Below are 25,647 nucleotides of genomic sequence, written 5' to 3' on the forward strand. Positions count from 1 at the left end.
ACCTCCTATCAATTTGTATGCACAACGTGGCGAAGTCTTCCAAAGAGGACGGGATAGCGGAGCGTGCAAGTTCATCACGTATCGAATCCGACAGACCCAACCGGAACTGGTCATGCAAAGCCGATTCGTTCCATGTTGTCGCTAGGGAGACACGTCGAAATTCCGCTATGTAGTTTTCCACTGGCCGTTTGCCTTGACGAAGAGCTCTTAAGGCACTTGTAGCCGACGTAGTCTGAAACGGATCGTCGTATAGGGCATCCATGGCCTGCCAGAAGGAGGTCCATGTTTCAAGCACAGGGCTGTTGCTGCAGAGCAGGTGATGGGCCCAGAGTTGTGGCTCTTCGGATAAGAGGGATATGACCGTGTGTATCTTGATGTAATCATTAGTATAAGTTCTAGATTTGAGGCCGAACAAAATCTGACACGAGGTTATGAATGTCTTGTATTTCGTGCGGTCTCCAGTGTATCTTTCTGGCAAGGGCACTTGTGGTTCAGGCGCGGTTGCTCCTTGTGGTACTGGTGGTTCAGGCACCCCTAATGGTGCTGGAGGAGGGTCGCCAGGAACATTGAGAGCACCTTGTATTTGTACGATCTGTTGTTGTTGGTTTTGTCCAGTTTGGATTTCATGTAGGGACTGCATAACTGTCGCCATCTGCTGTACGAGAGCAGTAACAGCGTCGGCTAACCCTGCGGTTTCCATGAGGGCTCAGTTGTTATGTTACGTTTGCACAGGTGAGGAAACCAGGATGCAGGATACAATGAATCAGTCTCTTATCGGACCCAATCAGGTATGGATGCCTCCTAGGCAGGAGCAGTGTTGCTAGCACAGTGCAACAATAGGTATAGTCCAGTAATCAGGCAGAGAATAAACAGGCAATCCGGGTCAGGAGCAGAGAGGTCAACGTGGTAAATAGGCAAGCCAAGGTCGGTACCGGGTATCAGGCAGAGAGTGGTCAGGCAATCCGGGTCAGGAGCAGAGAGGTCAACATGGTCAATAGGCAAGCCAAGGTCGGTACCGGGTATCAGGCAGAGAATGGTCAGGCAATCCGGGTCAGGAGCAGAGAGGTCAATGTGGTCAATAGGCAAGCCAAGGTCAGTACCGGATATCAGGCAGAGAATGGTCAGGCAATCCGGGTCGGGAGCAGAGAGGTCAACGTGGTCATAAGCAGGTGATGGTCGGCAACAGGAATCAACATGAATCAACATAGAATACCAGCAACAGGTAAGCATACAGCTTAGTTGTGAGAACAACTGAGCACTGAATGGGTATCAGTGCTCAGTTTTTAAACAAGCCGCCCTTCTAGATCCCGCCCCCAACCGTGACGACGTCCAATGGATGTTGCTTCTCCTCCACCGGGGTATGGGATCGGAAGGGGGGCGTGGCATGTAGTGCCGTGGGTATCCATCACTGTGCGGCGGTTCATTCTTGTGAACCACCACGTATGATGACACAGCGTCTCTGAATCGCCCCCGGAGAGGTAAGTATCGAGTACCCGCCACTCGTGGGTACTCGGGCGACGCGCTCCGAATGGGAGCGTGACGCTGCGAGTCCCCCCGCAACGCACTCCGGCCGGGATCGTGACAAATAGGTAGTAGCATTCATTTAGTTCATTGACGTTCAAATATGGCTCTGTGGTAGCTTGCCTAAAAGGCAATGAAAATCTGTAACAAGTAGACAATTTAAATAATTAGATACGTTTGTGAGCACACGATCTTTCTCTAATTTACCTTTGCCTGCTTCCATATTACTTCTTTAAAGGCTGTAATTACGTTTTCATGTTCACATTCCAGTAATTGATTTGCAAATGGAAAGGCAGAGAAATGACACAGAATTCATGATTCCTGTTACAATGCATTCACTTCTACATTGCTCTCAATTATTTGCAAAGTTTTACTTAATCATTATCCGTACCTTTCTCCACAATACACATGGCAGCAGAACATTATTTTCAGATTCTATATCTGTTCTATTTTTTGTTCTTAATAAGGTAAAACAAAGTTTAGTTATTATACATTCTGCAAATTGGATTTCTTATCAGCTGCAATTTTCTTCTACTGTCTGTAATATAATATAATATAATATTGTGGTGTTCAGCAAGCTTCATAAAAGATTGTTTAAATTAGAACTTGTCTATAGAAAAAGATTTACAATGGGACAAAACAAGTAGACATAATAATTAGACTTGTGCATTCGTTTTCGGACGAACATGAAAATTAACACGAATAGCGCGTTTTCGTCGTTCAAACGGAAAAACGAAGAAACGGCGGCGGCGGCAAAACTTACACGAAGATGAAGTTTTCGCTGCGCGCGTGCCAATTTTTCAAAGAAGAGGAGGACACAAATTGAGTGAGCTGATCTTCGTTTGTCAGTCAGCTCTCTCTTGTGACATCATGCTGAGGGCTTGTCCAATCTCTGTGCTGCTTTTTTTGAAATATATATATATAAGCGCACACACCGCTTGCATTTGAATCCACTCATTTTTGCTGTGACTGCTTTTGCAACACTGCTATGCTGCATCCAAGTGTTACAGAGAGAGATTGTTCTGTGTGAGACTTAGAGTTGCCACCTTTCTTGCAAAAAAATACCGACCATACTAATTTGCATAATTAAATATATATGTGTGACATCACAGGAAGTGATATCAAAGATACGATACATTTTTTTCCTAAATCACACAAACAAAAAGAATAAAATCACATAATTATAAATAACACTTATTTATTGAATAAAAACTAATAAATCAAAGGGAACACTAAATACAAATACATCTGACAACTTCACCAAATAGTGAAAATGCAAACATTTAAACAGCTCCTATGTATACACACTTATGTGTAACATTATTTACTATGGTGGAGTAGACAGTGACATTTCCTTTTCAGCCATCTCTTTGCTAAGGTTGTCGCCCCTCTGCAACTATGGAAGTTTAAAATATTAGATTATCTAAGCTGTAACAATTCTTATGTGGTGATAGCAGGGTTTCCACCTTTACTGTAAAAAATTATTACTTATTCCATACTAATTTGCATATGTAATTATATATACATAACATCACAGGTGATGTAATAGATACAAAGCAGTTTGTAAACTTATGATGCTCTGAAAAATTTATATTAGATACATATTTTTTAAAATATATATACGGTATCTGTGGGTGGCTGCACATGCTTCCACTGTCCCTAAATGAGCCAATATTAAAGGTACATGATAGTATTACAGTCACCTACCTTGCAAGTTTTCTCCCAAATTCCCAATCCAGGCCTTGCTCAGCCGAGCAGACAGACTCAGTTGCGAACTTGGAACTTGCGCAGGCTGGGCTTCCAGAGCGCTGGGAAGTGACGTCATGAAAATAAACATCACTTCTCCCAGTGCTCAGCCTCAGCCACGCACGCAGCGCTAAAGACGGGGCGTAGGGCCGGCCTTTGGGGTGTGCGACCTGTGCGACCGCACAGGGCGCCACACTCCAGGGGGCGCCGCCGCCAGCAGCGTACCTGGTGGCGGCGGCGGCGGGGGGGGGGGCGAGCGGCACCCGGTGCCGCTCATCAGGGGGGCACCCGACACCCCTCCAGAGACGGACAGTAATGTCCGCCGCTGGAGGAGCAGGCTTGCAAGGGAGCGGTATCGGAGGTCTTTAACAGACCTCCGGCTCCCTTGAGTGATTTTAAGCCGGTTCAAGGATCTCCCTTGAACCCGGCTTAACATCACTCAAGGGAGCCGGAGGTCTGTTAAAGACCTCCGATACCGCTCCCTTGTGATCCGCGCGGCAACAGCTGCTGTGCGCCGGGGTTTGTTGTCAGATCCCGGCGCACAACACTGAAGCCGCGCCCACTGCTGTCCGTGCCCTCTGACCCGGAAGAAGACAGAAGAACTGAAGAAGAAGAATGAAGAGGAGGAAAAGGAGCTGTAAGGAGAAAAGAGGAAAGGTAGGAAAGCATTCAGTGAGAGTGGATTGGTATATATGTGTGGATTAGTGTATATGTGTGGATTGGTATATGTGTGGATTGGTATACGTGTGGATTGGTATACGTGTGGATTGGTATACGTGTGGATTGGTATACATGTGGATTGGTATACGTGTGGATTGGTATACGTGTGGATTGATATATGTGTGGATTGGTATGTGTGTGGATTGGTATATATGTGTGGATTGGTATGTGTGGATTGGTATATATGTGTGGATTAGTGTATACGTGTGGATTGGTATATATGTGTGGATTAGTGTATATGTGTGGATTGGTATACGTGTGGATTGGTATGCATGTGGATTAGTATATGTGTGGATTGGTAAGTGTGTGAGAGTGATGGGTGTTATGCTGTACCATTTCCAATGTCTTTTTCATGATCTAATTATGCTCTAAAAGTACATCATAACTCCCATCATTCTATACTGTTCCATACAGTGGCAGAGCTGGGAGGCAGAGGCCTTGCACCCCCACCGCAGGACTCCTGAAAGGTAAGTGAACTTCAAAGAGGGAAAGGGTAGATAGTTAGGAGGGCATATATAGGGAGAAGGGAGTGAGGCAGGGGAAAGGGGGTAGATAGGGAGAAGGGAGTGAGAAGGGGTAGATACGGCAGAAGAGAGTGAGAAGGGGTAGATAGGGCAATCATACTCCTATCATGCCAAGTCTGCGAGTAAATCCTGGAATCTGGGTATGCCTGGGCATGATAGGAATGTGATTGCTGTTAATCATATATATATATGATATATATAGACTTGAAAACCGAAGTTGTTTGTGTGGTTATTTGGAAAGTCCCTGGAGTGCCGGTAACTATTTTTGGACTTATAGTAGTATATAGTGATTGGGGTTTTGTTACAAGTTTTTATTCCTTTCTTTTTTTGGGATGGGGGGGCGCCAGAGGAGTAGTCCGCACAGGGCGCCAGAACACCTAAGGCCGGCTCTGACGGGGCGGCAGGGGGGGCGATCAGGGCAGGGCCGGACTGGGAATGAAAAGCAGCCCTGGAAACATTTGGAGACCAGCCTCATATAGTTTATCCTGCAATGAATCCTGGGTATCCTGGGTTGACCTTTGCCTCCTGGATGAAGTATCCCGGATTCATTGATATGAATATCCAGGATACCCAGGATTCATTGCAAACTCCAGAAAACAAACCAGGAACGCCTGACACATCCATCCAAATGTGAGTGCAACCGATTATCATACATGTACAAGTGTTGAAAGATATCATCCCATGATAGATGTTTTTCTTCTCTTCTATATCCGTCGCTCGGGTTAAAATCGGGTTATATATCACTTGAGAAGGCTTGAAATACTCATACACATTGTGAGTATAACCATTGGATGTTTTCATTCCCTGTACTGGTTTATTGACCATATTACACTATTTGGTATCTGTCGGTGGTTACAAGCGCCCCTAGACATTTATAAAAGTATGGTGTCAGTGAGATTCTCTGAAGGATTCGAATCTCTGAAGGATTCTCTGAACGACCTCTGCCTTCAGTGACATCACCAGAGTCGGCAGGCAGGAGGATTCATGGACTCTAATGAAAGGGGCAGGGTCAATTGTCAGTGTGACTGCAGGGAGAGACTGGAAAATAGTAACTGAGTGTTCCGAAATGATCCGATTCACTTTACGGATCCGAACTTCCCATCAGTAGTGCCAATAGCAAGAACAACAAGCAGCAGTGTAGAGAGCCTTAAGACGGAGAGTGAGATTAATGTGACATCTCCCAGTGTTCGCATAACTAGTACAGGCTCACGATGCAATGCATTTGCCACAAAGCCCGTACATGTACGGGTTGCTGTCAAATACCTGCATTGCAAGTGAGGCTGGCCGTGGATCATGGGAGGAAAGCCCTACCCGAAAAAATATGTCGGCCTGCTAAAACAGAGCTTAGGAATACCAGTATTTGAAATTCTCAGGGGTGTATATTTTTCAAAAATATTTGATTTGATGGGTAAATTGAATTGGCCAGGTTTAAAGATATCCACAATAGGATAGGTGGGCAGAATTTTCAACATGTCAAAATTCTAATTTGAAAAATGCACACCTCACAAATGTGGCCTTTTAGTCCCCGAACAAACCCATGCATGTGGGGTATCACTGTGCTCAAGAGATGTTGCTGAACACATATTGGGATGTTGTTTGACAGTGCCATGTACCAGGAGCGGTAAATTTACACCTGAGGTACAATGTGTGTGAAAAAAGTACAAAAAAATACTACCATAAAGTTTGACCAAAGCTGAAATACCCTGGGGTGTCTAGTTTTCAAAAATATATGGTTTGATGGGGTAAATTGCATTGGCCGGCTATAAAGATTTCCCAAATACCACAAGAATGACCAGATTTGGGGGAAAAATGGTTTCGAAATAGGAAAACACTACTTATTATTATTGCCTAATAAAAAACATAAAAAAGGTACAGCATATATAAATAAATACAGTGAGAACATTTCCAAGAAAACAGATATCACAAAACCAATATAGTAAAAAGAGATATTTGCTTTAAAGATAGAAATAAAAAACAATAATGCAAACGTGGGTGGCCATCATAATAAAAAAATATTGTGAAGGTAGCAAATTACATTAACAATAAAGCTGTGTAATATCTATCTATCTATCTATCTATCTATCTATCTATATACATATACATTTTTACTCTTTTCATGGCAAACGGATTTAGTTATTATAATATTAATAGGAGAACCAAAAAATTACGAGACTGACTACTTATATATAGTAGATTTTATAAATATGTGGCATGTTAAGGAGGCTTAAGTGGGGTTTTTATTGCATTTACCTGAATTGTGTCTTTTTAACCATGTTAGCTCATATAACCTAGAGATATATAGTATTTTAGTAAAATTGCCAAATAATTTTACGTACAAGAGCCTCATAGTGTTTTTGGCAGTACTAACAGAAATACACTCTTTAGGAATAATGTCAACACAAATGAGGGATCTCCTAACCCATGTTTGCGCCTATCAAATATACAAATGTTTTTCTTAAAACACATACCATCGCAACCTATGTTCAGTTATTTTATGTAAGAGACAAATGCAAAGCATCTACACATACAGTAAAATAAGAAAGTGATTTGTTGAGAAATATCTAGTATATAGGAGCAGTGTAAGCATCACAGGCTCTTGTAGCGGATCAAGAGGCCTGGGAGCTTTTTGTGTAGTCAAATCTCATACATAGTTGGCAGCCAAAAGGGTAAATCAATCACAGTGCTGTGATTCTTTTTTATCTAAGTTTGCCTGTGCAACAGTGATGTTACTTACAGTTGACTTTATAGTTGAGTTGGCAGTAGTAAATACGGAAGCCTGATGTTTTGTTTCCCTTGTGTGAAATTATTGGCAACCTTTACATGTTAGGAAACAGCCTGAGATAAACCATTTTGTTGACTAGATTGTAAGCTCAGGAGAGCAGGTCCCTCCTTTTGTACCAGTATGTATTAATGTGTGTTGTTTGAAATAATTTTTACTGCCTCTTATTGTAACAGCGCTACGGAAACCGCTGGTGCTATATAGATAAATAAAATGTATCTATTTGCATATGCAAACACATGCCACCCTCATTGAATCTTATTTTGAGATAAATACAGTATACCTGGAACATATATACAAACTAAAAATATTGTAGAATTCTTCCCCAAAATATTTATTACTGCATATCATACATGAACCCATTCTGCTGATGTCAATAGTGGATAGGTCTCTGGTATACCTTTAATCTTGATATAACCTCTGAATCTCAAGTCCCTTGTAAATATTTTATTAATAAAATATAGTTCTACCTACTACTTAATTTTAGCAAAAGCGCAAAGATTAACATGATATATCAGGTAATGCTTATTTATTTAACATGCTAGAAATGTTTTGTTGAAACTGATCAGCACCTTTTAATGTTCAATCACACAAAACCGATAAAAACTGTTCTCATATATGGTTGGCCTTCCCCTTTTAAGAGCACCTACCCATGTGTGCCATATGTTTAGGACATCTGCTATAGATATAGCCTAATGTAGCTCAGGAATCAGTGCTACTAGTGAAGTGTTTTTGTGCCAAGTAATAGATATTGCTGCCAAGAGACCTTCAAGCCAACATCTAATAAAATAATAAAATATTGTTTTAATTGCATTTACCTTCAATGTACCTTTTTAAATATAAAACCACTATAGTGTATTTGAGCATTGCAATGGGGAGGGGGTCCCTTATGCTCCCCATGAAGAAGGCTAGTCTTATAGGAAGAACTACATTATAGTATATAGCTAGAAGTCTCTGATTTTTTATTAGACTTAAGCTTCTGGTAATAATAACCTAGATATGTCAGAAGGTCAAGATTAGATGGTGCACATACATTTACCCACTCACGAGGACAACATTTTTTATCTTTGTTTAGCTCTAGGTGGTGTACCTAAAAACTTTTGTGCATTAATGTAGTTACTTCATTTTTATCGTGTGGCCAGTCACCTGTGTCACCCAACTACCTACAGGGCCCTCTGCACGTACCCTAGCATGCAATCACTCCCTCCCACACCAAAAAAAAAATTTCCACACTGAGTGCAGATTAGGGAAAGATTGTGAGAGTCAGTGCAGTCTTCCCTCCTGACTCTACTGTGACTTTGAAAGTCCTCTCTCCTGCACTCTTCCCCAGACTCCTTTTGTCCTCTCATTCACTAAGTCACACCTCTCTTTTCCTTCCTCCCTGTAGTTCAGGTATAGATCAACACATATAAACAACACTTGCGTGTATAGCATTGCAGGTATAGTCCAACAGATTAACACACAAACCCAATTTTGCAGGTATAGATCAACTGGGGATCACATGCAAACTCAGCACTGAAGGTATAGATCAAATAAACAACACATGGAAACAGCACTGTAGGTATAGATCAACTAAAAAAGATCTACAAACACTGTATTTGCAGGTATACATAAATAATGTATGGAAACATAGCATAGCAGATATATATCAACAGAATAACACACAAATCCGGCAAATCCGGCTTTGCAGGTATAGATCAACTGGAAATCACATTTAAACTCAGCATTAAAGGTATAGATTCAAAAAAACAAAATTAGAGGGCATAGATCACAGGTTGCACACCTCAAAGCCAGCCCTGGTGTCCACATAGAACTTGACCAGCACCCAGATTACACACACAAATTACAGCCCAGCCTGAGCCATCTTTGTCCCATATTATTATTATTATTTATTGTTTTATATAGCGCCATCAAATTCCGTAGCGCTGTACAATGGGTAGACATAACAAGTAGTATGTAACATGACAAATTGACTAACAGAGACAACAGGTCTGTGCCATCTTTGTCCCATAAACACCCTGCTTGTGCCATCTTTGTCCCATAAACACTCTGCCTGTGCCATCTTGGCCTTCAAATCACTTATACATCTATCATACACACAAAACACTTATACAGTCACTCCTTCAATCTGTCATTCACACAAATCATTTATACATATTCATTAATGCATTCTCACCATTCATCCACACATTAATTTATTCTCTCTCATTCACACAATTTATCTACACATTAATTAATTTATTATTTCATGCTTTCACACAATTCATACAGACATTAATTTATTTATTATCTCACACATTCACAAAATTCATCCACATACCAATTCATTCATCCTCATGCATTCACGCAATTCATCCACACATTAACTCATTAATTCTCTTACTCATTCTCATTCTTTCTTTCAAGATTCTTACAACCTCCCTTTCTCACAATCTCCTCCCCTTCCCACTATCTACCCCTTCTTACTATCTACCCCCTCTCCCCCTTCTTACTATCTACTTCCCTTCTCACTATCTACCCCCTTCTTACTATCAACCCCCCCTCTCCCTGCTTACTGTCTACCCCCCCTTCTTACTGTCTACCCCCATTCTTATCTACCCCTCTCCCCCCCTTCTTACTATCTACCCCCTCCCCTTGCAGTTCACTTACCCTGGGGAAGTCCTGTGGTGGGAACGCAAGGCCTCAGTCTCTCTGTCCTGCCACGGCGCGCAGCTTCACTGCTGAGCATCGGAATATGATGTCATGGCAGCGGTAGGGAGCTGAGGAGACAAAGGGGGCCGAGCGGTTGCTAAAATCTTTTTCAGGTGCCCTTTTCTCTTTTGCTCCTCTCCCTGCCGTGTCGGCATTGGTGATGGGACGGCCGCACGGCACCCTGCTGCTGAGGCGCCCTGTGCAGCCACACAGGTCTCACACCCCTAAGGCCGGTCCTGACTACCTGTTGCTGCTACCAACATAGCAGCTAATACGAGAATCCACCGCCCGTTGACGAAAGGCTCCAGTTCGTGGCAAGCCACAACTAAGATGGCCGACCGGCATCCAAAATGGACGATCTTGAAAACCAACAGCGGACTATGCATGCGTGAACCACAATTAAGATCTGTACAACCTGTGCGTGCTGCAATTTTTTTTGGCTCTGGGGCTATTAAAGTACATTTAAGCTGTCTTCCAGTTGTATGCCAAAGAGTTTATTTCTCTAGTACTCTAGGCTCTGTTTATCTACCTGTGATGTATCTGTGTTTTGACCTCTGGCTTGTTCCTGATTATCCTGCCTGCTCCCGTATTGATGTTTGCCCTGCCGCTGTTGCCTGTGTCTGGGTCATCTCCTTCGTGCTGCACTGTGGAGTCCTTGGCAGTCCTGACTGCCCAGATTTGAATATTGTTGTGTGTACTAGCATGCTTAAAATAGCAAATCAACTTGTATATTCACTAATAGACAAGTCGCTTATGAGAACATGCAAGTTCATGTAACTTTAAATTTTGGGAGCAAAAAGATGAGGCATGCATGTTAAATGAGAACTCCCATGTCCTTGCCTTCATACACCCCTGATGATGCATGCTAATGGTAAAATTTGCTTTGTGTTGTTTCTTAATTTGCTAGTGGTCCTTTTTAATTACATGTATTTAACAAGCAATTCTAGTGTAACAATTTATCTGAAAATATTTATGCTGTATTTAGACACTTTTGTTATTTTTAGTGAAATAAACTTTAAAATGGCTTACCTTCTCATGTGAGGATTCAGGTAGTTTAGATAGAAATGGTGCTATGTAGTGATGTAGGGATTAGTAGCATGGGCTAAGCTACCAGGCTTGGGGGGAGAGGTCCTCCTATATCCTCGTAGACCATCATCTTATACTGATGTGACAATATGCTCATCTTGTAATGTAAAGATTTATTTGAATTCCTAATTGGTGACCTGAATAGCTCAGAAATTACTTATTAACTTATCATTTGATCACAACCAACATTTTTGTGTTGCATACATGATACTAAAAATTGGGATCATTAAACAAAATATTTGAGTTGCTAGGGTTCCAAAACTATCAAAAGGTAGATGAGACATACTCATTTAATTACTTTATGTGTGTGTGAGTTGGTCAGGTCTCCATTTTAATGGCAACCTTTGTTAAAATAATAAATATGTACATGATTGTTTTCAATACCTAACACCCAATAGGGTAATCTTATACCTGTTTGGCAGAAGGGGGCTGCTAACCTATCTGACTTACTTGGCCTATGCCAATATATATGCTGCAGTTCTGCATTGCTCCACTTTTGCAGTAGGCTTCCCTCATTTTAAGTTACATTTCTTTTAATGCTGTAAAACATTGATTGATTTTGTTGGTTATCTTGTACATGTTAAAATCTGATGTGTCAATTGTGCCTTGGCCTCTGTATTCTGTTTCATCTATCTTTAAATAAACATCCAAAATAATAAGCCATTGTTGCAACACTGTACAATACCAGAGATTACATTGTTAAATTGTTCCATTGAATGGTAAGTAAATATGTATATTAATATACTGTGTAGAACATAAGTGCAAAAAATATTATACTAGACGTAACAATGTCGGCTTAACAACAAAGCAGTTGCTATGAACGTATAGAAACATTAAACCCAGCTATGGCAGCTCAAGTTTTGAAAAGATGCAAATTATAAATGGTGAGGGGAAAGCAAAGCATTTCTTCCAGGTCTGTTGAAATATGTATGATGTATTTGCTGCTTTGTGGGCCATATCTTTGTAAATTTTGGTCGTGGTGAGTAAGTACAAGACCTCCTGGATTTTTGGAGCAGAGTTGGCTTTTTGTGGGAGAAGGGGTCGCAGTGCTGACACTGAGGAGACATCCATAATGGTCTGCGGGAAACATAGTAGTGCACTACATTTATCCCATGTGGAAAGCCTCACCGTGGGTAGGATCCCTGCTAAAGTGAGATGTAGCAGTTAAGGGAGACAGAGGAGGTCCCTCAAGAAGAACGGTCTAGAGAATGTGTATTCTTGATTAACCCAAGCAACCTGGTTAGGTTCATAGAAAAGGACCAGTGTCTTAGCTACTGTGTTATACATATCTGTATTAACATTGAATACAATTATAAATATGAAAAGAAGACTGTTGCTGTTTATAGGTGAAACTTGCTACACAAGCCTTAATGTCCATTGAAAATATAGTGTTCCATAGGGCACTTGATCTCTTGACCTATTTTTCAGTTGCAAAGAGCATTAAATGATTTGAGAGCTCTTTTGCTTTAAATGCAATGGCTTATTCTTGTACCAAGTCCAGCCTTGTTGATACATTCAACTGTCTAGTAAGCAAGCCAAGTAGAGACTCTGAAGTCCCTTAAACAGATTTTCCTACTTGTAAACACACATACAGGAGTTCACCATGTGATCAGCAGAGATGCAGATCAAAGAACAAACAGTAAGAAACCAGGTTTGTAACTTGATACAAAATATTAAATACATAAATACTTAAGGGGAACTCCCAGTGTACAAAAATAAGCCATTGCATTTAAGGCAAACCAACACTCAAATCATTGCACTCATCAACTAATAAATAAGCCAAGTGCCCCATAAAACACATTGCTAGAAGGAAAAATATATTACCCTTTGTAACATACCCCATGATATTTAAGAACCATGTTTTTTTAATATCCTGTGACTTGAAATAATCTCTTTCTATCAAAGAAAAAACCCCACATAATATTGCATATTAAATGACTAATAACCAGTGCAGCACTGAAGAGATTAAAGTGAGTCATGGGTGCAAATGCAAGTCTTATTAAAAGAACAGATTGTTAATGGGTGTTCAAAGTATAACTAGAAGTATGTACTATCTCTAATAGTATATATATGTCCCAGCTGCAGCTTTTGAATTTAAAGCCTGCTATTTGAATATATGAGGGCCATTTGGCCTAGCTATATGTACCCATATTTTACTAGCTGTAAAGCCTCCAAACTTTCATGGTTGACGTCATTATCTTATATTCAAAATAGCCTTATGCCAATACTATGCATGTTAAATTCCCTCAATGAATTAACCTTCTGCCAGAAGGCTGTTCCACTTATCCAGACATCTCTAATCAGTCAAGAATTGCTTTCTTACAAGTATGTATTTTTTTTATTATTTTACCAATATCTAGCCTGAACTTACTACTTTATAATATATATGTCAAATTTGTGTGAGATAAATACAAATTGATTAATTATGCCATGCAGAAACATATTGTTTTCTTCAAGTTCTCTTTTGACCATAGTTTGTTTTAATTCTGAGCATACGCTGTCTAATTCCTACATATACCTCAACTATACCACCTTGTACTGTTTTAGCACAGGAGGGTGTCAGTGAATATTGTCTTTAGGGCATCTAGGAATGCAAATCTGAATCTTAACTTTTACTGAAAAACCCAGCTAATATTTTTATTTAGACTAACATTTTTGAAGTGCAAAACAGCATGAGGCTAGTTCAGAACAGACAATACTAAACAGTTATTACTATCAAAATGAGAATTATAGAAACAACGTGAAATATTACATACAGGACCGGCCATAGACCTAATGGCACTCCATGGAAGAATAATTTTCGCTGCTCGTTACCCATTTTGTTTTAATTTTAGGTATGTTTTTTTCGTTTGTTATTGTAATTGTGTGTTTGGCATTTTACTTTATAAACCTTGTTGTTTTTTTATTTAAACATTATAGTGACTTTTAAAGTTGTGGAAAGCTATGATATGCAAAATTACAATATTTCAAGAACTGCTGATCTACTGGGATCTTCACGCACAACTATATCTAGAGTTTACAGAGAATGGTCTGAAAAAGAGAAAATACCCCGTGAGCGGAAGTTGTATAGATGAAAATGCCTTGTTGATGAAGAGAATGGGCAGACTGGTTTGAGGTGACAGAAAGACAACAGTAACTCAGATAACTACTTGTTACAACCAAGGTATGCAGAATACCGTCTCTGAATGCACAACACGTTGAACCCTTGAAGGGCTACAGCTGCAGAAGACCACACCGGGTGCACTCCTGTTATCTAAGAAAAGGAAACAGGCTAAAATTCAAACAGGCTCATCAAAATTGAACAATGGAAGACTGGAAGAACGTTCCCTGGTCTGATGAGTCTCGATTCCAGCTGCGACATTCAGATGGCAGGGTCAGACTTTGGAGTAAACAACATGAAAGCATGGATCCATCCTGCCTTATATCAACGGTTCAGGCCGGTGGTGGTTTAATAGTGTGGGGGACTTTTTCTTGGCACACTTTGGGTCCCTTAGTACCAATTGAGCATTGTTTAAATGCAACATCCTACCTGAGTATTATTGCTGACCATGTCCATCCTTTTATGACCACAGTGTACCCATCTTCTGATGGCTACTTCCAGCAGGATAATGCACCATGTCACAAAGCTCACATCATCTCAAACTGGTTACCGTAACATGACAATGAGTTCACTATACTCCAATGACCTCCACAGTCACCAGATCTCAATCCAATAGAGCACCTTTGGAATGTTGTGGAACAGGAGATTTGCACCATGAATGTGCAGCCGACAAATCTGCGGCAACTCCGTAACACCATCATGTCTGTATGGACCAAAATTACTGAGGAATGTTTCCAGCCCCTTGTAGAAAGTATGCCATAATGAATGAAGGCAGTTCTGAAGGCAAAAGGGGGTCCAACCTGGTACTAGCAAGGTGTACTTAATAAAGTGGCCAGTGAGTGTAGATTGTGATGCAAGCAATATTTTTTAGAACTAAATATTGCCAGCACAACTCACAGATTAAAAATCACTGCTAATGTTGGATGGTTACAAAAAACACAATTTTCGGATATTGTATTACACATTTGGTTTTTCAAGTCATTGCTGTAGTGGCAGGATACAGCAACATCACATTATATTGTTCTTTAAATATATATCTTTACTATCTACTCTGATATCAGCAATCAATGTACCATCTTTAAAATTATTGGGCCCACTGCTGAATGCTGCAAGGTTTCCATCTTTCCAAAGCAGCCAACAGTGTTAATACACACATTGCTTTATTATGTGGTTGCACAAGTTTTAAAAGTTGCTTGGCTGAGGTATCTTATAAAATAATAAAATATTGTATCTGTTAATAACAATCTGTTAATAACATTCATTTTAAAATGTGTTGTCCTTGTTTATCATCTCACAGCCTGAGAATCAGATTGTTTTTAATAAAAAAGATACAAAATCTACAAATCTCTTGTGTCATACTTTAATATCTGTTAAAATATATTAATTATGAAAATCTATCTAGTTACTATAGCTTGATCTAGCCATGTATTACAAGGTGCTCTTTACCTCCCTGCAGGGGTAGCTGTGGTTTCCAAGGATGCTGTTTTTGTTTCCTTGGCAACAGTTCAGGATCAACTAAAAGTGCACCCACACTGGGGTGTGGGGGCACAAGCCAACACGAAAGCGAGGAAATTTAACGCAGTCAGGCATTATGTGTGGGAACTGAAGTACACAAGAGGTGGCTGGATAAACATACTTATTTGTTCATAAAACTTAGTTTACTGAAAATATGTCATACATTCTTATTGTTGTATCTTCAGAGAAAAAGTAGGAACAAACTTGTGTTAAAATGTCACAATATACAATTGCTCATTAAAAACATATTTTATATCAGTATAAGTCATGATTTTTTTTACATTATAGTGATTTTTATAGTGACAGAATTATTGTTTTCAAAAAGTTCTGACGACTAAGTTTTTTTTCAAGCATTCTGACAATATCTACCTCTGTTACTTTTCTGGGAGTGTAAACAAATTAATTTAACCCTTTAACAACCAACAGAAAGGGCAGGTCACAGAAAAGTAGTCACCTAACGACGTCATGGCATTAAACAAGCTTAGAAAGCGATCTACCTTGATGTTGAGGCATTCAGCTACACTGAGATCTGCATCAGGGGCCATGTGGCATCTCCCTGGGGCATCAACGTCCGCCATACACTATTGATCAATGATCGCATCCTAAGCTTCAATGGTGTCATTGAATGCCTCGCTAGCAAACATCCACCCCAGGACGCACTGTGATCACTCTCAGCACCACGAGAGATTTTTAACCAAGTTTCAAAGAAGGTCTCTCCAGGCCCTCCTGTGAACTCTGGCTCCCCTTGCAGACTGAATACAGGTACTGCAATAAAAATGTGGTAACATTTAAAAATAATTATGCAGTGATGTCGCCATCAGGGAAACCATCCAGTTCCAACAAATTGTAAAAAAAAAGTCCAAAAATATAAAAAAAAATAAAAATAAAAAAAGTTTATTTTTATGAGCAAGTGCTAAAATAAGCGCTGTATCGTTGATCACTTTCTAAGCTTATTTAATTTTTTGACGGTTCAGGACCGTCAAAGGTCGTTAAGTGACCGTTTTTCCGTGACGGTCCTGAACCGGAAAAGGTCGTTAAGGGGTTAAAATAAATGAATGGTTTGATGGGGTAAATTGGAGTTGCCGAGTTCAAAGATGTCACAAATAGAGCATAGGCACCAACTGACGAAAATGGGAAAAAGCAAACTTCCCAAATATGGTCTTTTAGCCCAAAACAACCAGATAAACCCATGCATGGGTGGTATTGCTGTACTCGAGAGATGTTTCTGAACACATATTGGGGTGTTGTTTGACAGTGTTGTATACCAAGGGCTATAACTTCACACCTGAAGTACAATTTCTGTAAAAGAAATACTACCACAAACTTTGGCAAAGGTGGTAGAATCTCGTGCATGGAAAGGGTTAAAATACCAACATTTGAAATACCCTGGGGTGTCTAGTTTTCAAAAATATATGGGTTGATGGGGTAAATTGAATTAGCCAGCTTCCAAGGTGGCCCACTATGGACATGGGACAGTAGGTCCAGATGCTAACGTTCCAAGTTGAAAAATGCGCACTTCCCAAATGTAGTATTTTACCTCCCAAACAACCCGACAAACCCATGGATGGGTGGTATCACTGTATTCGGGAGATGTTGCTGAAGACATATTGGGGTGTTGTTTGACAGTGACATATACCAGTTGTAAATTCACACCTGAAGCACAATTTGTGTAATAAAAAACCCAAAAGAAATTACTACCACAAGGTTTGACAAAGGGTGGTAGTAGAATTAGTGCATGGAAAAGGTTAAAATACCAGCATTTGAAATACCTTGGGATGTCTAGTTTTCAAAATTATATGGTTTGATGGGGTAAATTGAAGATTTTTTTAAAAATGGTTTTGAAATAGCAAAATGCTACTCATACTTATTGCCCTGTAATGTGCAAAAAAAGCAAAAAACATAAATAAATTGGGTATTTCTAAACTCAGGACAAATATATATTTCAAATAAAAGTGAGAAAAAGTGTTTTTTTTTTTAAATTTTCATATTTTTTTTTTCTTTTTAGGAAATTAGATGATATGATCAAGAAAATGAAAAAAACAATATATTACTTGTGTGGGTACACTAAATAGGAGCGGAGAAACTTACCGCTAAACACAATGTCAGGAACTGGTTCCATACCGACTGTAATGACCCAGCGGGCCCAAAGATGGAGTTCAGGAGTTGTTGCGCAGTAGCGGAGTTGGACAGGGCTTGGTGCAGGGTGACTGCACTCTCCCGGGTGGGCATCTAGGGTTGTGCAGCCACATACCAGCGCCCTGACATAGCAGCGGATGTTGTCCAGAAGGAAGCAAAGTGATATCCTGCAAGCACCCTGGAGCAGGCATGAGACAGCACTAGAATCATGCAAGGGTCAGGGTAAGGTACACCACGGAGCAACTTGTCCTGAGAAGACATTGGTCTCCAGGCTCCAGAAGTTAAAGGTCCGTACGAGTGACTCTATTGGTCGCTGGCAGGTGCCTCCTCTGGCACCAACCAATGAATAACAGCTGCCCTTCATTGGTTGATACCAAAGGAGCTCAGTGCCGGCGACCAATAGAGTTGCTCATACGGACCATTAACCACTGGCGCTGAAACTTGGCCTTGGGAGGATGCAGGAGCTAATGGTCAGTAGAAGTGGCTCTATTGGTTGCCGGCAGGGGCCTCCTCTAGAATCAACCAATGAAGGGCAACAGTATCTTCACTAGTTTTGCAGCAGTATCTTCAGTGGTTGATGCAGGGGAGCTCAGTGCCGACGACCAATAGAGTCACTCATACGGACCATTAACTCCTGACATCAAAACTTGGCCTGGAGTTAAAGGTCAGTAGAGCAGGGGCCTCCTCTAGCATCAACCAATGAAGGGCAACAGTATCTTCACTAGTTTTGGTATGAGTATGAGTCCTTTGTGGTATAAAAAAAGGTGGCAATTATCCAATGAGTAAATATATTGCTTAACCCGGTGTAGTCAGAGAAGGGCTCTGGGCAGGCTACAGGGTCATTTCTCACAGGAGACCAACTGCCACTAGGTGAAAAGACAAGGCATGCAACAGAGACTTGAAAAAACAAGCATTAGCCCCAGCTGGGAATCAGGATTTTCACAGAACGACAGGAGTGGTTATGGGAAAAAGAATAGGAGGGAGTGTGAGCACACCAGATACCCAAAGAGCCTGTCACTGTCGGATGGCCACTTCCAATCATTTTAGCCACTGAGGGCTTAAGACATGGGAGGGCATACAATGAGACCCGCACTACGCCCCTAGGGCTGATCCAACATAAGCCACCAAGCGTGTGACTCATTTCTAGACATCGTGCAGCATTTGAAGCCATCTGTGCTTATTTGACGCCAAATTTCCTTGGAACTTACCTGTGTAGGTGGCAGTGAGGTGCCTGGAATCTAGTGATTCATGCTGGTCTGATGGTAAAACCATCTCATTAAGGGACATTGTTCTGCTAATTTGTCTGCTATTTTACCCCCCTTTAGTTTTTTCTTGTACCCTTCATTAGTTTCCCTTGCCCTTGCAGACTATCCTGTACCTTTTTCTGCTCATCCTGAGCATTGTTTCATTTGGTTTTGCCGTTTTACGGTGTCTGGAACCCACTGGATACAATTTTCTGCACACTGCTGAGTCTGTCAGCTGTGAGTCTGGTCTAGGAAGACAACGTTATCCGTTCTCTGCCTTTTTCTGTGTTTGTCTCCCTGTTTCACCTCAGAATTGATTGTCATTGATATCTATTGGTTTCTTTTTCCCTGGGGAGTATCGTAAGTATATATATATTGAATTTTTCCTTTGCCATATTTCTATTTCTCCTCACTGTCCAACTGTTTTACCATGGCTGAGAAACATTTTTTCTACCTCACCTGAACACCCCTCTGGTGTTGCTAACTTCAGGTCATACTAGATGAAAAAGTGAATAAAACTGTTCAGCAGGCTATTTATTCAGCCATGTCTGCCATGCAGAATTCCTTAATTAAATCCTTTACCCTTGCTACTAAGCAATGCAATGCTGCAGACAGTGGTCCTAAGAGCTGTATGTCCTCATTTCACGTTTCATACCTATCATACCCCTGATAGACAGGGGACAATTTATCAGCCCAAAAAGGTGTCTATGAAACGTAAGCATCTTAATATAGAACCAGACAATACACCTTTTAAAGCGCGGCCTTGCCCGCTTAAGGATCAGGAATCCCGCAATAAAACTTTATTGCCTGGCAAAAGCAATAGACCACCTCACGATGACCCCTCCCATAGGGAAGTTTCTATAGCTCCCCAGAAAAAACTCTGCAAAGGTAAACCAGACTCTTTTTTGATACCTCAGATAGTGAGGAAGCGGAGGAAGAAGACGCCATTGATTTGACTTATGACTCATCAGGCATATCTGGTGATTAATCTTATGATGTCTATGTTGACAAGGATTTAAAATCCGACATCTGGAAATATATGGGGGTCTTTTCTTCTCTAAATAAGGCTCAAACCAATCTGATAAAAGGCTTTCAGGGAAAGGTTTTTGCAAAGACCGGCAGAGGACGGATTTGCTCTTCCGGCCGATTCTCATACAACAGAGGTGGATCCAGAGGCTCCTATGCCTATAACAGAGACCTTTTCCAGTCAGAATCCTCACAGAGCAACCCCTTCTTCTCCCAGAAGGGCCAGGGGCCAAAGAGGTTATTCTAAAACAAGACCAGAGGCCAAAGACGGCCAGGGGCCAAAAAGGTTATTCTAAAACAAGACCCTTTACAGGTAAGTCCCTACCATTTTTCTCTTCACAGTCACAAACTGGGTGGCAGGCTTGCCCATTTTTCCCACTATTGGTCCTTAATAACCTCAGACAAATGGGTTCTGAGCACCGTGTTGGGATTCCAGATAGATTCCAGATAGAATAATTTGATAGACATAGAGATGTTAAATCTATTAAAGAAAGGGGCTATCATGGAAACACCAAACATGGAAACACCGAACATTTCAAGATGGAGGGCATCCATCACCTAAGGGACCTTCTACAACCAGGAGACTGGCTCACCAAGATAGACCTTAAGGATGCCTATCTTATGGTACCAATTGTCCCGGATCATCAGAGATTCCTTCAATTTTGTTGGAAAGGCAGGATCTGGCAATTCACATGACTTCCCTTTGGCCTCTCCTCAGCACCTTGGTGCTTCACGAAGCTTCTGAAACCATTGGTTTCTCTATTATGGAGCAGAGGGGTCAGACTAATAATCTATCTGGCCGACCTTCTCCTCATGGCACAAGACATTCCTGTCATCACATTGCATTCCCAGTGGACTCTGGATCTGCTCCAGAATCGCGGATTTGGCATTAACTGGAATAAATCAGTACTGATTCCGAGTCAACAAATGGAATTCCTCGGTTTTCTGATCAATTCCATAGATCAAACATTGAGCCTCCCAGGTCCCAAACTGAGATCCATTCGAAAGGAAATCAAGACCGTACTGTATAGGGATTCTTTATCCCTCAGGACTCTAGCATGCATCGTGGGTCTATTATCAGCTTCAATTCAAGCTCCACATCAATTGACAACGTTCCCGTTGGACAACATCCTTTGGTCCGTCCCCTCCCCCCCAAATATATCTAGTAACCATGGATCGGAGTTCCGAGAAGAACTCCATTGGGATCGAGATAGGAAGCATCTGAAAAAGATATAATATTCTCGGGAGTATGTTCATCTTTATCACATTAATCTTACCATGCCACGAGACATGCGGGAAGCTCCATCGTCGCATGTCATCACGCAGCTGTTTAATTAGTCTAGGGAAGTTCTCTCTATACACCAAAATTAAGTCTCTAGGCATCCAGATCCTCAAGTATTTAATTCTGCTACGGCACCACCTATATGAGAATGAGTCCCCGACTGTCCACGCTTCCACCGGTGTCAAAGAGATATAGAGATTCTCGGATTTATCAGTGTTTATCTTAAAATTGGTACCGTATATATCCCTAATTCCCTATGTAAATGTGGCAGAGAGATAAGGGGCTGTGACAACGTGAAAATAAGGTTGTTTGCGTACGCGGAGACCTTGAAGGACTGACCCGAACTAGTCAGATCATGGACACATGAGTTGTTCCTTATCGCTTGCAAAAATGGTTACAGGGAAAGGGCAAACAAAAGGGGACACAGGGGACATCCTTGTCGCGTGCCGTTACGAATTAGAAAGGATTCGGTCAAGGCCTCATTTATGCGAATTCTCGCTGAGGGGGCAGAGTATAAAGTGGTGATCCATTGAAGCCAAGAGCGGCTGAATCCAAAGGCTTGGAGCGTCTGAAACATGAAATCCCACGACTGCCTGTCGAATGCTTTTTCCGCATCCGTGGACAGATGGAGAATCCTCTGACCCGACGCGTGAGCCAAATGGACCGTATTCAAGGCCCTGAAAGTCCCATCGCGTCCCTAAGAGGCCCTCTAACCATTTAAAAAAAAAATAATACAAAAAAATACAAAAAAATAAAACAATTAAAAACAAATATAAAAAAGATAATAATAATAAAAAATAAAAAAAAACCTTACATCCCATTGCTCTAACACAACATCTAAACAGCATAACCCTCCTGCTCCCGTTCACAACCCCCAAACCGTTTATACCTTATAGTATGTTCCCTATAAGTGCTGAGAAAGTATGGAAAATCTATATAAATTAGGTTTTTATGAAATCAGGACACCTGAATTGATAAACTTGGAGGGGATTTTCCATCACTTTATCTAATTTTTTGAGGATTCAGAGGGAAAATTTATAAAAAATTAGGTGGCTTTTTTCTAATTTTTTTCTAATTTTCGCTAGTTTTTACTAAATTTCTCATCCTAAATTTTCAGCTAATCATCTAACCATGGTATCAAAAGAAAGCTCTATCTCTCCTTGAAAAAACAATACATAGTTTACATGGGTACACTATTCACAGAAAAGAGAATTATCGCTGAACCGACATACCGCAAAAATGGCAAAATTGCTCCTTGCAGGACTAGAGGTACCAAAAACCTCTGGGACTGAAGGGGTTAAGTGAGGAAATAAAAATAATACAAAAAGATATTAAATTGAAATTAGATGAAGAAACAAGGAAGTCTTTAAAAAGACTACCACATAGATTGTACTATAGCAACAATCAGGTAGGTAGAGATCTTACAAATAAACTAAAAAACTTAAAACTTAGAAATAAAATTAATAAGATCATATACAATGGACGAACTTATTTGTCTCCACAGGAAATGATTGAAGCTTTTGCTTCTTTTTTTTTTAAAGTATTATTTAATCTACCCGAACCAAATGTATTTGATGAAGAATATAAGCTACATTTGCCATCTATCTCCTCAGACAAGTTGAAAATACTAAATGCATTCACATCAGATGAGATTGGCAAAGTTATAAGCATAATGAAAAAACGGATTTTCAGGCCCGGACGGATTTTCAGCTTTGTTTTTTCAAATTGCAGCACCTCTAATTACACCTATATCGGAAAGAATCTTTAATGAATTTTGGCAATGAGATTGAATAAAATGATGGATAACTTCACCCAGATCAAACAGGTTTTATAATAGGGAGATCTGGAGAAAATAACATTAGAAAACATATTAATATTATAGAAATTATTCACCAACAACTTTGATTGCATTGGATGCTGAAAAAGCTTTTGACCGGGTCAGGTGAGGATTTCTATCTAAAACACTGGATGTGTTTGGTTTAACGGGCAGTTTTTTAAATATTAAAAATAGAACTAGACAAGGGTGCCCCCTTGCCCCTATACTTTATGCCTTGACCATAGAGCAGCTTCAATAAGATCTAAATCTGCAATTAAAGGTATTGAAATAGGCACAAATGAATACAAAATCACATTATTTGCGGATGACATTCTGTTGACAGTGTCTTCCCCAATGGATTGCTAAATTTGACCCAAATATAACGGAATTATGCTGTCGTTGTAACAAAAAGCCAGGTACACACCTCCACATATGGTGGGAGTGTGAAAGGTTGATTTCTCTGTTAAAAACCTTAGCTATAATTGACTATCTTATATCTGGAAAAAAACATTAAGGTCACCCCACAATTTTTTTTATTCTACATGGACCTACCGTTTAAAGAGAATTTTAAACGTTGAAAAAATATTCATTAACAATAATATAAGACTTCTCTAGGATATAGGATATGCATTTTGAGCCTAAAGACCAGGACTTTGGGAAATAGCTTTACATCATCTCTTAACAAGAAGATTGGGTGGTAGCTCAAACAAAGATCTGGGTCTTTGCAGTCTTGAGGTACAAACACATGTGGCTCCAGTGTATGCCCAATCAGTCTTCCCTCCTCTTTCAAACAATTAAGGACCATGGCCAGATGCGGCAAACAAATAACTGGGACGTTTTTATAATACAATAGCGGAAGACCCCAGGCTCTTCCCAGTCTGTGACACCTTAATAGTCTGAGAAAGCTAATCTATTGTGATTTGCCTCTTTAGTTGCTGGAAAAACTCCATGTCCAGGATATCTTTATGTTTTGGACTCTAACTGAGGAATTTTCTGAGTAATTTCTGAGATCTATTGTTTTTATAGATTTTTCCTAGTTGAGCCCTTAGCGATAAAATACTATGATCCCAATTCTGCCTACCTGAACCAAATCCTCTATCACATTAAAGGCAAATAAGATTGTGACCCACAATTTTGATTCTGCTGATTTGTAAGTTTAGGCGCCGCTTCTTCCCTGAAATGGGTTTCTAGGATATTGGCAACATCCACCTGCAAACTATCAAATTCACAGTTTAAATGCTTCCTGCTTTTGGGTATCCATTACCTAAAACCGGGGGGCATATGCAGCTCTACTGCGAGGCTTCAGTCAAGGGCTCGTAGGACTGGTACACGTGCGCACCGTGCATGCGCACCTACTAGTGGTAAGGCGCGCGCACGGAACAAATGTGTACACCAGTAGGAGAAATTACATGAGAACGTGCAAAACACCATCCGGCGCTCTGGCGCTAACGAATGACACTCTAAAAAGGAACCAAGCACTACACTCATTGCTTGGTTATACCAGCTCCCCTATGGTTGTGTCCTGCTGTCCTCATGTCCCTTATACCCGTATCCTGTTCCTGTACTGCTTCCTTACTGCCTTACTCCTGGACCATCTCCTGACTTTGAGTGTTTGCTGCCTGCCCTGACCCATGCCTGTTTACTGTTGATGAGAATGTCACCGCCTGCCTTGACCCGTGCCTGTCTATCGTTTATGAGATTGTCGCCGCCTGCCCTGACCCGTGCCTGTCTATCGTTTACGAGATTATTGGCGCTTACCCAAATCCGTACCTTCCTGCTTTGGGTATCCATTATCTAAAATCTTCTAACCTGACACTCACCCTTACACGGGCGATTGAGAATGCATCAGTTTAAAAATCATTTTTTCATTTTAAATTTCCCTCAAGTTCACAAAGAAGGAGTGAAAGAGGAGGTTTTCAGAGCAGCAGTCACTTCTGCTACAGCCAACTGGAAATACAGATCCTCACCCCAAACCAAATCAGCTTGCTACCGTTGCGGTAATACAGACCATTACTCTGTAGGGATCAACCTTGTCACCACTGCAGAAAAATGGGCCACCTCAGACAGGTCTGCTGCAGTAGGAACATACGGAGAAACAACCACAGTACACCAAGAAGAAAACATACAGAGTTGAGAAACTTACCTCTTCATCTGAATCAGACAATGATGAACCATTACACAGATTAACTATACATCGCCTAAACTTGTCAAACCCTGCAATGACAGTACAAGTAACCATTGAAGGAAAGGCATTACATATGGATATCGATACAGGAGCTGTGGTTTCAGTCATCACACAAAGACACTGGAGACAACTATCAGGCAACTATCCGCCCAACCCCAATCAAGCTGCAGACATATTCCATGCAAGTACTCTACCCACTTGGTTGTACAAAGCTACAGGTATTCTACAAGGGTCAGACAAAGAGACTATATATTCTGATACATGGAGGACCACCGC

This window comes from Sceloporus occidentalis, unplaced genomic scaffold (assembly GCF_023333645.1).
Source record: "Sceloporus occidentalis isolate IW3139 unplaced genomic scaffold, rSceOcc1.0.p SCAF_65, whole genome shotgun sequence".
NCBI classification, from domain to species: domain Eukaryota; kingdom Metazoa; phylum Chordata; class Lepidosauria; order Squamata; family Phrynosomatidae; genus Sceloporus; species Sceloporus occidentalis.